At 42.5% G+C, this 17033-nt stretch overlaps 1 protein-coding gene across 2 annotated transcripts in view; it reads left to right on the forward strand.

The window, feature by feature from the left end:
* Nucleotides 1-17033, forward strand: part of RNF128 (ring finger protein 128) — a 418051-nt gene that overhangs the window by 313785 nt on the left and 87233 nt on the right. The window lies entirely within an intron of this gene.

A 17033-nucleotide genomic window follows, 5' to 3' on the forward strand; every position in this document is an offset into this window, starting at 1 on the left:
TTGGAATCGGGAACCCCTGACTGAGTCACTACTAAAAGATGGGGACCTAATCTTTTAATATTATTTAATTTACTAAGCAGTTGCAGACCCCCTAAGGAGGTTTTCTGGACCCCCAGGGGTCCCTGGACCACAGGATGGGAACCACTGCACTAAGGCCCTTAGGAGTTTGCGAGAGTTGGAGCCAGAGTCAAGGCTACAGCTGGCGCAACAGCGCCCCTTTTCGTCACGTTTAACCTGACAGGGTTTTTACATGGAAAATGCCGCACATTCCACATTTTGTAGTTTTGAAGAGTGAAAACCAGCGCTATTGCTATGTTATTCCCAGTCTGATGAACAGAACTCCTAACAGGGAAGCAACACACCGCACGGTAAATACCGCACTCAACGGTATCATTATGTACTGCCTTAACCAATGCTTCTTTATATCCCTTCCTGACATGTTGCTCTCCCCTTTTCCTTTGTCCTCCATCTCACTTCCTCCATCTTCTCTCCCTGGTTCCCTCTCCCTCTGTGGTACTCGCAAGGCTGCCCTAAAGTACATTAAAATGTGATGAGAAGCACAGCAAGAGAAAATTAGCTGAGCATACGTGCCTCCTAGAACAGTTGTCGTCTCTGGATATTTAGTTTGATATTAACGTGGACTTTCATCAAGGGCTCCCTGAAGCGCAGGAATGATGGCGCGTGGGGCTAAATGAACTGTGAAAATTAAAGATCTGCCATCCTGCAGAATCAGCGTATTAGCAGACCACAAACCCAGTGAGTAATCCACTTAGATTGCCGGAGTAGAGAATGGATATTCATTTTAACTGGAAAAAAGTAAACAGAAAATTGGGGCTACCTACCTATGAAATCAGTGGTGGCCCTGAATTTTAAATGGCTGTTGCTTCACCTACATTGAAAACAAGATCCGCGCACAACACAAGCGTACCTGCCACCATCACTGGTCCCAGTGAATTCAGGCAGCAAAACAGTTCCTGTCTTGACTCCACTGCAGTTCATGGTCCCAAGGCCTCCAACCTATTCCAATATTTACTTCCAACAGTGCCTCCGAGAGCAGTGAGAGGGTTTATAGTGCTCCAGGCATAAATTCATTTTTCTTCTGGACCATTTCTCACGAACAGAAAAAGGGTCCTTTTGTCAGTTTTTTATTTATTTTTTATTGTTACTTGGCACCACCACTGGGTGACATTCTGAGGCTGCTGCATTACCTCGCCTTATGGACGCGCCTGCCAGCTCCCACCAGTTTCAAACGGGGGCAATCCTTAGTTTGTTTTGGACTCTGTAGCTCAGGTACCCACTCGCCTGTGCTGGGCACTCCAGCCACAAGCTGAGGGGCATGACATGTTCTGGTTCTGAACCAGCTGCCTTCCTTTTGTTCTAAATCTGCCCAAGGATGGAAATCACCCTACGAACTAGACTTTTGGTGTTAGGGACTTACAGTATGCTGGCCAGGCTGTGATTGAGTTAAACCCTAGTACTAGAGAAACCAGGCAGGCTACTCTCTACACACCTGCATGTCTAACACTGCTGAGGACACGTACTTCTATGACATGCGCAGACTAAAGGACAAAACACCACCAATATGTATGTTACTGGCAGGCGGATATGATGGTTAATATTTTTTACTTTATATGCAAATATAAGCCACACAAATAAAGCATGAACCTACTTAAACATTACAGCCGAAAGCATTTTGAATGTCGAAATACATTAACAGTTTTAAAGAGACAGTACAGATGCTTCTTAGCAGGTATGTGTATCTAGAACATGCTTAGGAACACTTTTTAGTCTTAATATAAATTACAGAAATACGATTCCTTTTGGTACAAATAATAGATTCTTTTAGGTTTCAATTACTGTAACTGAATTACTGTACCCAGAAGACGTACTTGAGGACAAATAAAAAAGATAATCAGAAAAAAAACATTGGTAAAGTATTACCAAACGGACTGGCATTGAAGTGCACTTTTTTTTTTTTTTTAAGATAATGTGCAAAAGTAATCAAGCAAAATGCTGTCACTCATTCATTGTGCAAGAGAGCAAATTACTTATTGGCTAACCCATTCCATATGCCATGTCTTGTGTTGAGTGGGAGCAAAATGTGATTGACGTTTGAACAAACCAGTGGATGAAGCCCCTGTAAATGGACGTGTGATACGAAGTGTTTTCTGACCTGAGTAACCATCGCTCCACCATTTTTTTTTTAAAAAATGTTTTCATTTTTTTTAACTTTATTTCGTCTGGTTTTTGGATCTCCGTTGTGAGTGAGTCTTACCCACTGTAAGTTTTTACGGAAATGGATTTGAGCAATAACCATCGGTGCCCGCCTTTTAAAGTAACACCCTCTGTTGTGCAGCTAGGCCAAGATGCTCTGCGCTGTTTACAAAGGAAAACATTTGCATAACAGATGTGCCTACAGACGTGTAGGTTGAGCATGGAAAACTACTATCAGGCCCAGCCTGGTCTCTGCTCAAAACGCCTGTTGGCTGGCCATAGAAGATAAATTTGCATCCAAAGAGAAATGTCACTTTTATTTCTGGCTAAAGTCAAATGGCTTAATTGTATTTGCACTTTTGGTGGACACTGCAAAATGCATTTTTTTTATTGGCTCAAGATAAGGAAAAGAATGAGATGACTTATTTTCATAAAAGTCCTGAGTGCAAATAAAATATTTATTTGCCCATATTTGCACTCCTTCATGCTTTTTAGTTTTTGTAATATTCCTAACTTAATTTGTTTTGGGGTTTGGACTACCCGGCTAGAAAAGGTTTTTTACTCTACTCTTCAGCTCGCAGTTCAAAGCCATCCCTTGACAATAGGCCCCTTCTACTGGTATTAGTCTTTTCCTAGTAAAGGAAGGAAGACAGGGGGAAATCTGCATACACGGTTTGCCTGATACTAACTGGCAGGGCTGGATATGCCCATCTCACAGGAGTAAAAGAGGAATCAGTAGAGTCTGGCACCAGTCATGCCAGGTGTTCCTTTTGAAGTCTTGGAGGAAATGAACCAATTATGCAGTGTGATTGAGGGGCAAAGCTTAGACACAAGAAGAGCTCTTGCAGACCACAGTTTGATTCTGACAGTTCATACCTAAAATGTTCTGCGGGGGTGGGCCAGCTTGTGGGGTACCCTTAGGAAGTGTCTATCAGGGCTGGGGTTGTGAGGTAGCAGCTGTGTATTGGCTAGAGTTGCCCACCCTCCTGATATCTCCACCTCCATATTTATAGCTATACACAAGGGAGAGCTTTGTGAGAAGAGGGAGTTACAGAGAAGGAAGGAAAGACCCACCTTTTGGATGAACCCCTGCCTAAAGAGGTTTGCAAGATTGTTCTTTCTTGGACTATGTGGCCTCAGTCTCCATGGCTCATGGCAATGGCCTCCGTGCTCGGGGGCAGTTGAGTGTGAACTTCCTGGACCCTAGAGGAGAGGGGATCCTGGGACTTTTGTGGTCTGGCTGAAGTTACCTTAGAGAAAACTGTCGTGGAAGCCATAGGTTCTCTGCAAATGGTGAAGAGGGTGTGGGACTGTGCACCACAGGCAGGTGGGGAAGTATTCAACCTTGAAGGCCGTGTTCTGCTGCTGAGAAACCCAGGGCCAGGCTGCCAGGAGATGGCAGCAGGAGTGCAGGTTTCAGAGGCGTTTACTCAAGAAAGTAAAAGCAGTCTTAGAAACCTCCAGAAAATGACCTATGAAAACATGTCACAAAGTTAGAGAAGAAAAGGCCCTTGCCACAGCTCCCATGGTGGCTTGAGCACACCACCTTGAGTGCAGCAAAGTGTGCCCCATCTGAATCAGCCCATGCTGCCGAGAAAGCAGTGTTTGTGTTGGACGGTTCATTTTAAGCCTGCCTGGTGGGACTCTGGGGCCAGTGGGCTGAGAAAATCTGTGACAGATTAAGTGATTGTACTGATTATTCTCCTAGGGAGGACCAGTAGTATCCCACGGGACCAGCCAAGGAAGAATGCACTACCCTCCACATTTCGAACTTTGAATGTACCCCCAGGGGAGGACCAGTACTGCAGTGAACCAGCTCACAGGAACCCCTGTTGTGCCTGTTAATTCCCCCTCAGGGTGGGCAGGAGCGTGACATCCTACTCATACCAGGAGAGCCCCCAGACCTCTGAAGAGGACCCCTGTCCCATTCCCGTGTGCACCAGAGCGCTCTCACCTTACCCGTAACTTTCGTCCAGGGGAGTGGGAATGCAAAGTCCTGCAGCCTCCCCCACTTATGCTAGAAGGGACATCTGTAGAAAAAAGTAAGAATTAACCAGTGGCTGCATCTGGAACAAAAAAATCAAAAAAGGAAACAAACTTGGGGCAAAGTTGCACCCCATAGTGACTTGAAGCATCATTTTGCATGTTTGTGAAGGCCCAGACTGAGGAGTGGCGCCATGACATATTCCATCTTGTTTCTGGGGCACCAGGAGCAACAGTGCGCTCCCTGCTGGAGAGTCTTATCAACGTGTGTTCTCCCCGGAATTCTCCTAGGACATACTAAAAGTAAAAACAGAAATGTTCTCTTCCAACAAGTACTCCTGGTTGTGGGGCTTTCACACAGAGGCTCAGGGGTGCATGCACCTTGATGGATAGGTCCTTTCAGGTTTCTAGGCTATCGTGTTAATGCAAAGATAAGATTCTGAAACTGTAATATTCAGTGGTTTAATGGTTTATTCATATATACAACTACAAGTTAAAAAATCACTGCATATTCCTAGTAACACCTGAAATGTTTTATAATGTTGAGATACCTTATAAGTGAAGGGTTTATGTTCTGCAGTTGAATAATATGATGACATCCTGACAATGCCAGTAGATGTGACTTTTAATTGATGCATTCCTCACATTGTGCTAGGCGCAAAGGGGTTTTCTGTTTTTAGCGGTTAGGGCCTACACATGTGCAGATCATACCTACAACACAGGGGCACCAGGGTATACCTAGGAGATCAATTTACCTTTTTTGACTCTTCTTTGATGTCCTTAGAGGGCCCATAGGCATTTCCACATGCCTCTGGGCCTATATTTGTAAATTGGTATGCAGCACTAAGTTACATGTGTAATAAAGCACATTTTTATAAGCAAAAACAGGAAGATAGTGATGTATAAAAGGTTGCTTGTTGTCAGGGGAGGTGCACTGGCCACAGTTCCTTCCCTGAGCACGCGTGGACTGCTGTGCCTCTCTACACTGAAAATCAAGTACTAAAAGGGGGCTTTAGGTTACCAGTTAAGGGGAATCGAGGTTACCACATAAGGAGTCCTCAGTACAAGGGTCCAAGGAGACTAGAGGCAAAAGACCCCATTGTGCCTTCCAACATGGATTTCTCACACTAAGCGGGAATTATTTTGTTTACGAATCTTTTGCTTATGTGAGGCTGATGAAACAGCAAGAGCTGTCTGTTGGCCACACCTCAAACTTAAAGAAACAACTTGTTATTGAGTTGTCAACCAGCACAACACTCACCCTTAGCTGAAGTTAGTATCTTTGTTGTTTGGCAGTGGCTGCGTTTATAATTAGTGGGGCAGAGCCCCAATGCAGCTAATTAACAATACCTTGGCATGAGTTCGAGATCCACCTCCATAGCACAGGTTGCTCAGCACAGTGTACGAGCAGATGTATCCTCTGTAAACTGGCCAGCTAGGCCTAGAACATTTGCAAGAACAGTGTGGTTCTGTATGGCGTGTTTGTACCTGTAAATTATCTCCCTACTATCGTACATTGTTTCTGTTACAGGGATTTATATTACTGTCCTTTAAATATGTTAGTCACGTTACTGCTTTCGTGAATTTGCTGTACAGTTGTTCTTTTCTATGTCTGTGGCATAGCAAGTAGTTTAATGCTCATGATTCCACTTGATCGCAGGTGGGATTTTTGGACGGATTCTCCTGTTTCAGTCGCAAATTGATTTTCACTATCGTAGTCCATGATGAATGTCAGACGCTACAACACATGCCTTTGCCGTGCATGTAATATTACACGATGACCTTTACAGCGCATTGCATTACGTCCTGGATGTTTACCACACCTTTTAGTGGTACCGAAGTCTGCCATGTAGTCATTTTACCTCATTGCCACTTGTTTAGTAACCTCTTCATTTCATAGAAAATATACTTTTTTGCCATAAAACCTGGAAGGACCATACAAGTAGCCTTATTAATAGTAGAGCTCATTTTGGAGTTATAGTTAAGTTGTGTTGCCTCTGGAGGTGGTCTGTGGTCTCCAACCCATCCAGCTTTAGTCTTTTATGCACTTCTTTCTGTTGCGAGGGGCGCTCATATGTGGCCTCCAGTGATCTGTGATTATAGGTATTAACATTATGACCAGAGGTACTTTCCTAAACTCCTACTTGAAATCTTTATTTTACAGTGTAGTCAAATTTCTGGGGAGAAAAGCTATGAACTAAAACCCCAACGAGAATTGTTCGTTTCCATGATATAATTTGCTGTACATTTTACATTTTGATATTGTATTAGCTTCATTGTTTGTGTTATTGCAACATTTGTGGAAGATCTAACAAAACACAGAGGATCTGTAGGACATCTAAGGAAACCGATCTTTTTTTAGATCTTCCATGACAGGCGATGATCTGTTCATTTGTAATGTCAAACCTGGAATGTTTCTAATTGTGTAACTGTAGCTTAAGTCTTTAAGGAGAGGCACATACGTCACTTAAGCTAGCACACAGACACGCATCAGCCTGTTTAAAACTCGCATGCCAAAATTAAGCTAGTCTTCTCTTAAAGTGATAGTAAATCACATAGAAGAAAAGCTTAATTAACTTATTGTAATGATGGTGTAATTAGTTTATGATAGACGGAGAATTGACAGTACATCTGTTATCATTCTTTAGCCGGATGAAACCAAAAGTTAGAGAAATAAAAAAGCGGCGAAACAAAAGTCATCCACAGCATCCCAGTCTGCTTCGAACGAGTAGGACTTGGAAAAACCATCTAACCTAAGTACAACATACTCTCTGAACTAAAAGGCTTGAGTAAACTTGGATATTAGCAAGTCCAAGCGATTTTACGACCCTGTTTTACAATATGTTTAAACACCTGTTACACTTAACCTGATCTATTGCGATCTCGCAGCTCGCTGAGTGTTTCACCATAGAACGCATGGGAGACGGTTCCAACGGGGGGGGTGGGGGGGGGCACAAGTTGTGCTTTTCATAGCTAGACACCGGCATGAAAACAGTAATACAATCACTATTTACAGAACAATATCAAAAAATAAGTCTCAACTTTAAAAATCATACACGTACAAAAATACTTTATATACGTTTTGGAAGATGTCAGTTTGTTTTGTTCCGAGTCTGTTTTTATACGTTTGAATTTCCTATGTTGAAGTTTGAGATTTTGAAAGGACAATGTTGTGTTTTAATAGTTACAGTGGTAAACCCGTCAGTAACCACTTTAATATTGTATCTAGGTTATAACCTCCTTCACTACAAAAAACGAGGATTGGCTTGACATTCTTTGCTCAAAGAAATCTATCAAATGGAGCCTTAGTGTGGAATATCAGAAGCTTCCTTCCTCATGAACATGTGCCAAATAACTGAGTTCCCGCAATAACCTGTTTAATTATTTTCATGACTACCGCATGATTCCCTCCACCATACTGGTGTTACAACAACAAAAGGATTGGCATTTTTCCTCACAGATTTCTATCAAAAGGTTCCCTATTACAGATCTATTTAAAAAACTTCTTTTCCCATGAACATCTACCAATAAATTAGGTCCTGATTCTAGGCGCTTAACTTCTACGATAAATTAGGTTCTGATTCTAGGCACCTAAATCCACAGTGGGCTGGACTCAAAGTTGCTTCTCATGCACATCAGTCCTCCGCAAGTCCTGTGGTGCTTTCATCCGGTGAAGAAGCAGAGCATTGATAACCCAGTGCAAAGGGGACAACTCATCAATGATCTAGTTTAGTTCTCCTTACATTAGGAAAAATGTGCAGTACATTTTAGGAGGATATATTGGATTCTCGTTAAAGCCTCTTGAATACTCAGTTGGGTAGTCAATGTGTCCTTTCAACTTACTGCATTGGGTAACAGTCGACAAACAATAGTTGTGGTAAGCTCTCCCTTTGGTGTCCAGAGAGATATTATTCCACAGGGATCTCTGCCAAAGATTGAAGTGGTCTCTCCCAAACAAGCCTGGCACTCCTTGGCCCATCATTAGTAACATTCCCCCACCACACAACCTATCATTATTGTTGATGTCCTAGCTCTGTTGAAAGCCAGTGGTCTTAAACCCCTCGGAAGCAGTGACTGGCATAAATCCACTGCTTCCTAGTCCTGTAAAGGTGCTCTACAAGTCGTGTACCAGTAAGGTAAGGAATATTTCACTGGCTAAACCCACTCAGTATCTCAAGAGAACCAACAGAAAAGCTCCAAGAATTCCTAAATTCTTTATTATAAATATAGCTGGAGTGGTGAGTTATCACCAGTCTTGTTGGCACCAGGACAACAATTGTTCAGATGGCTTCCTAAAAGCTGTTGACATTAAACTGGAACATCATCCTGCCTTCTGCACTGTTTGTACCTGAAAGCGTGCTTGATTCGGCTAATCTTCATTCTTCCAAACACTTCAGATATTATGAAGGTAATTCAGAGGTACCAAGCACTCTCATGTGACACAGCTCTAAAGAACTTTGTTAATGAATAATGCTGCATTGATTAAAGAACCTCTCATTCCTCAGCAGCCTGTCACCGTCTCCTGACAGGAGTTTTTTTTTTTTTTTTAAATCATCTGAAGTCTTGTTCACCCATTAAGATGATACCCTAGAACATGGTTAGGACATCAGTTGCAAGCCCCTTCTAAATACATGAATGGAGACCCAAAATGCTCTCATCGCTAGCAGCTGGCTTCGTGACACTTCTTCGAAAACATACACTTTTTCCACCTCAATAAACCTTAATGAACACCTGTATTTTATGACTCGTGTTTTTATTTTAGTTTTCACCTCAGATCTTTTAGTTAGATTTGGCTAATTCATCTTTATATTCTACCTGCCTTTGTCTGGATCTTAAATAGTGCTTCATTTCCATAATATACTAGCACTTTACCACATTCAAAGCTAAAGCAATCTTAGAAAGCACTTTGCAACCCCACTCCGTGCAAATATCATGGAAAAAACTATAGGATAATAAAACAGTGATGTGAATATTTGGTATAAGGAACGATGCATGTATTGTATTAGCCTTTCCTGGGTTTGTCCTGGCCTGTAAATGTTCTACTTCTTTTTAAGAGGTGTTAGAAAAGTTATTGACGTCGATAACTGTTATGAGAAATGTTATGCCTGCCTTCCGGTTGTCCACTGGTGGATACTAGACACGGCCTGTCTGATGAAAAGATCTAGATGTATTCGAGAGTTTTTAATCCTTGTGCAGTTCCACAAAGTTTGGTCTGCCATATGGTGAGTTGAGCTACTCCAGCTACGTGAAGTAAGAAACTATTCGACTCTGCAACCTGAGAGTCAATGGCTGTTCACAGAACTATGAGCCGTCTCCTGGTAGGCAGCATATGAGCTTCAGCATGTCAGCGCTTATAGTGTCATTTTCAAAATGGAGGCTGTCCCCTGCTCAGCTGTGGCCCCTCTTAATGAGGGGTGCGTGCATTTGACTATCCTGTGCCATACCGTCGAGTTGCCGTCTTATTCCATTTCAGCAAGACATGGCTTTTCCAGGTTTAAGCTTTCATTCAACACCTGTTGCTATCTTGGAGTTGTATTGTTGGCTTGATGCATCTGACAATGATTTGTGACGGAAAAGCCGAGAACGGAAAACATGGTGTCCTACTGACAAGTAATGAGAACGCTGCCCCACGTCATCTCGGCCTCTTTACGAGCATTGTGAAACCTGTTTATGACAGCCACTGGCGCTCAATAAATCGAGCTATTTGGCAGATAATAAAAAACGACTTTTAAAGGCACTGCAGCGCGGTGAACAGCCACAACTGATTTGACTTTTATATGCATTGGTTGGGTGGAAATCAGCCCACGAGGCAGCGCTTGCAGGCCTCGATCTTCAGTGCAGTCCCCATATGCATGTACATGTCCTGTCACTGCATAGCAGACGACTACGCCCCACTCATTTGCATCTGAGGTACTGTAGTAATCCCAAGCAGGAGACCCACCACGATGTTCTGCAGCATCAAGTAATCGGAGACATCCTAGTCCTGTCCACGTTTCAGGTAGGAGGAGAAACCCTGCCCATGCCTGCCTTACCAGCACGGGAGGTGCCTTACTATAGTCTGCTCTCTTCCTTCCAAGGTACTGATAGAGCGGTCCGTAGTAATAATTTACCTGTGTTCGGACGCTCTTTAGGCCGATGAATCTTTTGACTAAGTGGGAACTCTCTGTACTCTTAATCAATCAATTCCATTAAAATCAATAATCAATAACGAACATAAGCAATACCTTGATCGACATAACACTTAACAATTAATCCAGAATACATTTCGGCGAACCCTGACCTTTCAGCCAGGAATAACCACACCAGTTTATTCAAAGTTAGTGAATTTATTTCCCTATATTAACAAAGCTAGCACAATATATATGTGTCTCAACACTAAATGATAAACATAAATGAACATTAATAGCTGTCCATAACGGCGAAACAAGTGCAATCTATTCAGCATTTGAATCACAAGGCATTCGATAATAGCGATGCAAATCACTAATACTATAATCTGTAATGAACTTATTGCATACATTGGTCAGCATAGCAAGGTCTCAAATTGCATCGTGCGACAAAAGGAATCCTCGTCTAACCTCAAATTAGCATCAGCATGTGGGACTTCATGCGAAAACAATTGGGCAACATTAATTTAGAAAACTCCTAGCTAGGGATCTTATCAAAATCAGCAGTTGGTTACCTAAAAGAAACACAATGCAATTGTACAATTTCCTTTCATATTTACCAATTACGATCAGCATTCAAGGAAGTCTTCGTCTCACAGGTACCGTTTCTCGATCAGCATGGGTACCGTTTCGATCGGCATGGGACGGGGCAAAGGGGCAGGGGTGGACGGGGCAATTGCCTCACAGCGGCAAGGTGAAACTATTACTTCATGCAAAGGGACAAATCAAAGTTAAAGTCTCTAGGGCCAGAATCATTTAAGTTCTCTTTCTCTCGATTAGAGAAAGCACCAAAGTCTCTTTCAAAATGGCGTCGCAGCAAAGTGGGCCATAATAGCTACGAAGTCTGCAAAATGGCGGGTATCGAGCTGGTAATGGCTGCAATGGCAAAAATGGCTACTTTCTTCTCGTGCACCTGGTTTTTATAGACAACAGTTCAAATCCAGTAGGGTCTTCCATTGGAGGGTTCATAGGTTAGCTTCAAATTGTCCAATCAAAAACGACAGTTCTCAAGCTTTTACTTAAGCATACATTATCCTTGGAGATGGGTACGCAAGTTGCAACATTTTATGCCAATTAACTCACTTTCAGAGCTTCCATTGTCCGCACCTGCAAATCGACCTTGAAGTAAAGAGAAAATATGCCAGGCTGGCACGAAACCTTAAGATAAGCATGTGAACGGTTTCTGTGGAAAAGTACAGCTTCAAGCAAAAATACACGTTTATTAGCTCAGTGGAAAAATACGGGCATCTAAACCGTGAGACCAGGCAACTAGGCCAAAGCCTCCTCTAAAGTTATGCTAAGCTAAAACATTTCAAACAAGCAAATCGTAGCACACGTTTATAATTATGTCGGATTAGTGCAATTCTAGTACACCACGTTATATAAAGCACGCGTATAAATGTTGGCAAACTACTCTGAGGGCACATTTTGTCCCCGTACAATCTTTATTAGTTCGGTTAAAGTCACACATGATTATTTCACACTACGTTTACGCATTAATAAATCAAAACCTTCATTTTCTGCTTAATCAATCCCTCCTCTGATGACTACTTGTCATCACACCAAACATGCCCACAAATTTTATTCCATTAAAATTCTGTCAGTTCTCTTTTCCTTTTAATTCCCCTAGTTTGCGCTTTGTATTCTTCTGCCATTCTTTTCATAATTTTCTCTTCTTTTCTTCTTTTAATTCTTTCCATAATCATTATTATTCCCCTTTTTATTCCCCAAATTCCAAATATACAAATTATAACTATTAAAATTCCCTCTATTATTTTTAACAATATTCCATTCCAAATTCCCCCAATCCAATGTCCCACTGAAGCAAGTCCTTTTCCAACCTTCTCCCACACTCCTGGTTCTTTCAATTCCTTCAAATCTGCACTTTCTTTTGTTAAATTAGCAAGCATAGTTTTAATCTTCACACTATTGTCAGGAATATATGTACAACAGTGTCGTGCACCAAGCATTTTGCAAACGCCACCATCCTTTGCTAAAAGAATGTCTAAAGCAAGCCTATTTTGAAGAGTCATAGCTCTTTCCGCTGCAAGTTCAGCATCTATCAGGATTATAGCACCTGAAAACTTTGTCAACATGTTATCCACTATAGTAGACAACTTTCTTATTTTGATGGAATTCAACACAACTCCCAATGAAGGAATCATGGCTCCAAATATATCTCCTACCACAGCAGCTGCGGTCTCTCTTTTCTGGACACGATGGGATCCAGATGTCTTTTTAATCATCGATAGGTCATCCAGTTGATAAACCTTTGGGAACACTATACCCAAATAACATCTCCCCCACCATCCCTTTGGAAGACGATAATAGGCATTATACCCACAAATGTAATATACACCTGGTATGACAGGGTCAAGTCCGTTCATCATGAATGTCCATTTGGCCTTAAAGATAAACGTATGTTTACACTCACTCGCTCCTACAAAAATGTTATCATAATAAGATTCACCTCGATATATACAAAATTTCCCTACATACCAAGCATCTAAAGCTATTCTCCCTTGTGTCTTTATTGCGGCAAAATCATAATTATCTACTGAAGTCCTCTTATGTAGCTCTTTTTCTAATTTCGCATTCATTTGTGCCCTTCTATCATCTGTGCGATCTAAAAAGCTTATCTCTACTGCAGAGAGCGAGCAGGTAAGATTTTCCCTATGAGCGTGAGCCGTTTCAAAAGATAGCATTGGCTCGAAAAATTCCCTCATTATCTTAGCATCCCAATCTTTAGCAATCTGGCTTAGCTGCGCTATTATAGGAACATAAGCAAAGGTAACATCATAATTCGAGTAAAAATACTGTATGTTAGTTTGACCATAAAATCTAGACATTACTATACTACATGTAATCCCGTATGTAAGAGACATGTGGTGATAAGTCACCCCTTCCTTTACCGATGTCGGTATCTGTGTACACACATAACAATCTTTTGCATCCATAGTCTCAACATATTCTGTTAGCAAGCGATAGAAAACGTTATACGAAAGCTCTTTCTTATCGTGCAAGAGTCTCTCATCTATTTCTAGTCTTTTCAATGCGGTTAGTTCAGTGACAGTGACAGGAGCAAAAGTAGAAGCATCAATTCTCTCATTCTCAGTCTTACCATGTATTCCAAGCACAATTGCCATTATTATTAGTACACATGCAATTATCAAGCCTATACACACATATTTACAATATTTCTTTCTATTGTTTTGCGTCATGATCTGTATAGAATCAGAGAGCTAGAAGCACCTATAAAGAAACTACTTAGCAATTCAGTTACAAAGCTGAACGAGCGCAATGTTCACACCGTCTTCTTCAAGAGGCCAGTCACTGATCGGTTAGCAGCTTTTGTCTCAATTCGGCAATAACTCAGTCTTTATCAGTTCAGCAAGTCTCATCCGGTTTAGCAATGTCTCAGCTGGTTGTTTGTTTCACGTTATATTGTAGCAAGCAATATCATTTATTACCCTTTCAATCGACAGAGTCCATAAAACTTTTCTTTTCTATTGGTATCTCTTCTTCTTCTTCGTTCTCGATGCTTAGAGATACAAACTCGTCAGTCCAATCGTCATTGACTGCATATGCCCATTCAGGACCGGAATATCTCCTGTTTGGTATCCTTTTCCTTTTCAATTTTGCTTCTCTTTTCGATTCTGCCTCGCTGGTACTTTCCTCTTTTGTCAAGTCTTTTTCCTCACTCGAGGTTGGTACCACGACAGACACTTCTTTTCTTTTCTCTTTCACTTTTGGCCTTTCTCCGTCGTTCAAACCTTCTCCAGTCCTTTGTTTTACTGGCGATATACTTAGTCTCCTCTTTGCACCATGTCCATTTGACGGACCTGCAACCTTTTCTGAGGAAGCTTGAACCTTTTCGTTCTGTTCTGCCTTGTCCCCTCCTTCTGGGGAATCAATCACGTTCTCTTTTTCTTTTTCTGTACCGTCTGCTTCTGGGAAAGCCTTCCTCTGATCAGGCTCTCCTGCTTTTTCACCTTTTTCGAGCCCTTCGTCACCGTTACTTTCGTCAGGCTCTGTATCACTTTCAGCTGCTTCAGGTTCTTTTTCACCCTCAGCTGCTTCAGGCTCTTTGCTACCCTCAGCTGCTTCAGGCCCTTTGTCACCTTCAGCTTCTTCGTCGCTGTCTGAACTTTCTCCTTGGTCTTCCCCAAGTGAGTCGGACTCTTCACCCTCCAATAATATCTCTTTCTCTCCTGCTTCTGCCTGTTCGCTTTCAGTTCGGTTTTGTTCTGTCTCAGCACTCAGCACTGTTTTATCAGGCACTGGCAGTTTCAGCGCTTCAACTTCCTCCTCTGTGGGACACAACACTTTCTTTGTGTGACTGGCGTGAATCCAGTTGGGAACTCCCGCACACTTCACAGCAGTAGTTGTCGTCAGGATCACTTGGAAAGGGCCTTTCCAACGGGGTTCCAGACACGACTTCCTCACGTGCTTCTTTACCACGACCCAGTCACCTGCTTTCAGTGCGTGTCCTGGACCTTGGATCAGTGGCAAGGTGGTCGCTTCCACCTGGTGAGAGAAAGAGCGAACCACGTCAGCCAGACCCTTGCAGTAGTCTAACACCATATCATCTGTAATATTCAAAAGCGCGTTTGCAGGAACTGCAGGAAGTCTCATAGCCCTGCCCATGAGAATTTCGTGCGGAGACAGTCCAGTCTTTCTATCAGGGGTGTTTCTCATTGACATTAGCACTAAGGGCAATGCGTCAGGCCATTTCAAATTTGTCGAGGCACATATTTTCGCCATTCTCGATTTCAGTGTACCATTCATCTGCTCCACCAGTCCTGATGCTTCAGGGCGATAGCTACAATGCAGTTTTTGCTCAATGTTCAGCGCTTCGCAAAGTAACTTTATCACCTCGTTATTGAAGTGACTTCCCCTATCTGATTCTAAAGAGATCGGGAATCCGAAACGTGGTATCAACTCTCTCAACAATAACTTTGCAACTGTAAGGCTGTCATTTCTACGTGTGGGGTATGCCTCAATCCAGTGACTAAAAATGCACACAATCACCAACACATATTTCAAACCTCCATGCACAGGCATCTCAATGAAGTCCATCTGCATTCGACTAAAAGGCCCGCTTGCCCTACCAATGTGGCTCGCGTTCACAACTGTCCCCTTTCCTGGGTTCATCTGCTGGCAAGTGACACATCGATGGCAAACTGCTCCTGCAGCTTGACGAAATCTGGGGTTAAACCAATCAGTTTTGAACAATCTTATCATGGCATCTCTACCTAGGTGAGCTTGCCCATGATAGAACCGCGCAAGCTGTGATAAGAGACTGTTTGGCAACACAAATTTTCCCTCATGTGAAACCCATAACTCGTCTGGTCTCTTTATACATTGTGATTTAATCCAGGAATCTCTTTCATCCTCCCTGACATTATTCTGTAAGGCTTTTAGTTCATCTATTGTATCTACAACCTTTAAGGCAAATGCTTCAGCTTGTTCGAGTTCTGGCTCATTTATCGAATTCCATTCATCCCTGAGTAATATACAGTTCAAGGCACAGAATCTTGCGACTTGATCCGCATATGCATTTCCCAGAGAAACATAGTCCTGTCCTTTCGTATGAGCACTACACTTTACCACTGCAACTTCGGCTGGCACTTGAATGGCGTGTAACAATTCCCTTATTCTCTCCCCGTTTTTCACTGGGGATCCTGAAGAAGTCAGGAAACCTCTCTGTGACCATAGTTGTCCAAAGTCATGCACAATCCCAAACCCGTATTGACTATCAGTGTAAATGGTGACTTTCATCAATGCAGACAGTTGACATGCTCTTGTGAGGGCTACAAGTTCTGCTACTTGTGCGGAATAAACTCCTTGAAGCCATCCCGCTTCCAAGACCCCTGTTACAGTACATACAGCATATCCTGCTTTCAAAATCCCCATCCCATCTCTTAGACATGAACCATCAACAAAAAGAATTTGGTCATTTTCATCAAGCTTAGTATCCTTGATGTCCGGTCGAGGTTTTGTGCAAAATTCAGTTACCTGAAGGCAGTCATGCTCGACGTCTTCAGCGTTCTCAATTTCAGCATTTTCTCCAGGAAGCAAGGTTGCTGGATTCAACGTAGTGCACCTTTTCAGCTGCACATTCGGTGAGCCCAGAATTATCGTCTCATACCTTGTGAGTCTTGCTCCAGTCATGTGTTGCGTTCGGGAGCGGGTCAAGAGTATCTCAACTGAGTGAGGGACCATGACTGTTACTGGGTGTCCCATCACTATTCCTTCACTCTGAGTGAGGCTGATACCAACTGCTGCTACGGCGCGCAAACACCCTGGGAGTGCTGCTGCGACCGGATCCAAAGTAGCTGAAAAATACGCTACTGGTCTGTTTACGCCACCATGGGCTTGGGTCAAGACAGACAAAGAACATGCATCACGTTCATGACAAAACAATGTGAAAGGCTTTGTGTAGTCAGGCATACCTAAAGCTGGAGCCCTACACATGCATTCTTTCAATTCAACAAAAGCATCCATCTCATCTCCTTTCAGCTCAATTTGATCCAAAGCATCCTTCTGGGTCAATTTCAGTAAAGGCTTTGCTAGAGTCGAGAAGTTGGGAATCCACTAGCGACAGTAGCCCACCATTCCCCAAAAATTCCTCACCTCCCTCCTTGTCTTTGGTGGACTCATTTGAAG

Source organism: Pleurodeles waltl, chromosome 2_1 (assembly GCF_031143425.1).
Source record: "Pleurodeles waltl isolate 20211129_DDA chromosome 2_1, aPleWal1.hap1.20221129, whole genome shotgun sequence".
Classification (NCBI taxonomy): domain Eukaryota; kingdom Metazoa; phylum Chordata; class Amphibia; order Caudata; family Salamandridae; genus Pleurodeles; species Pleurodeles waltl.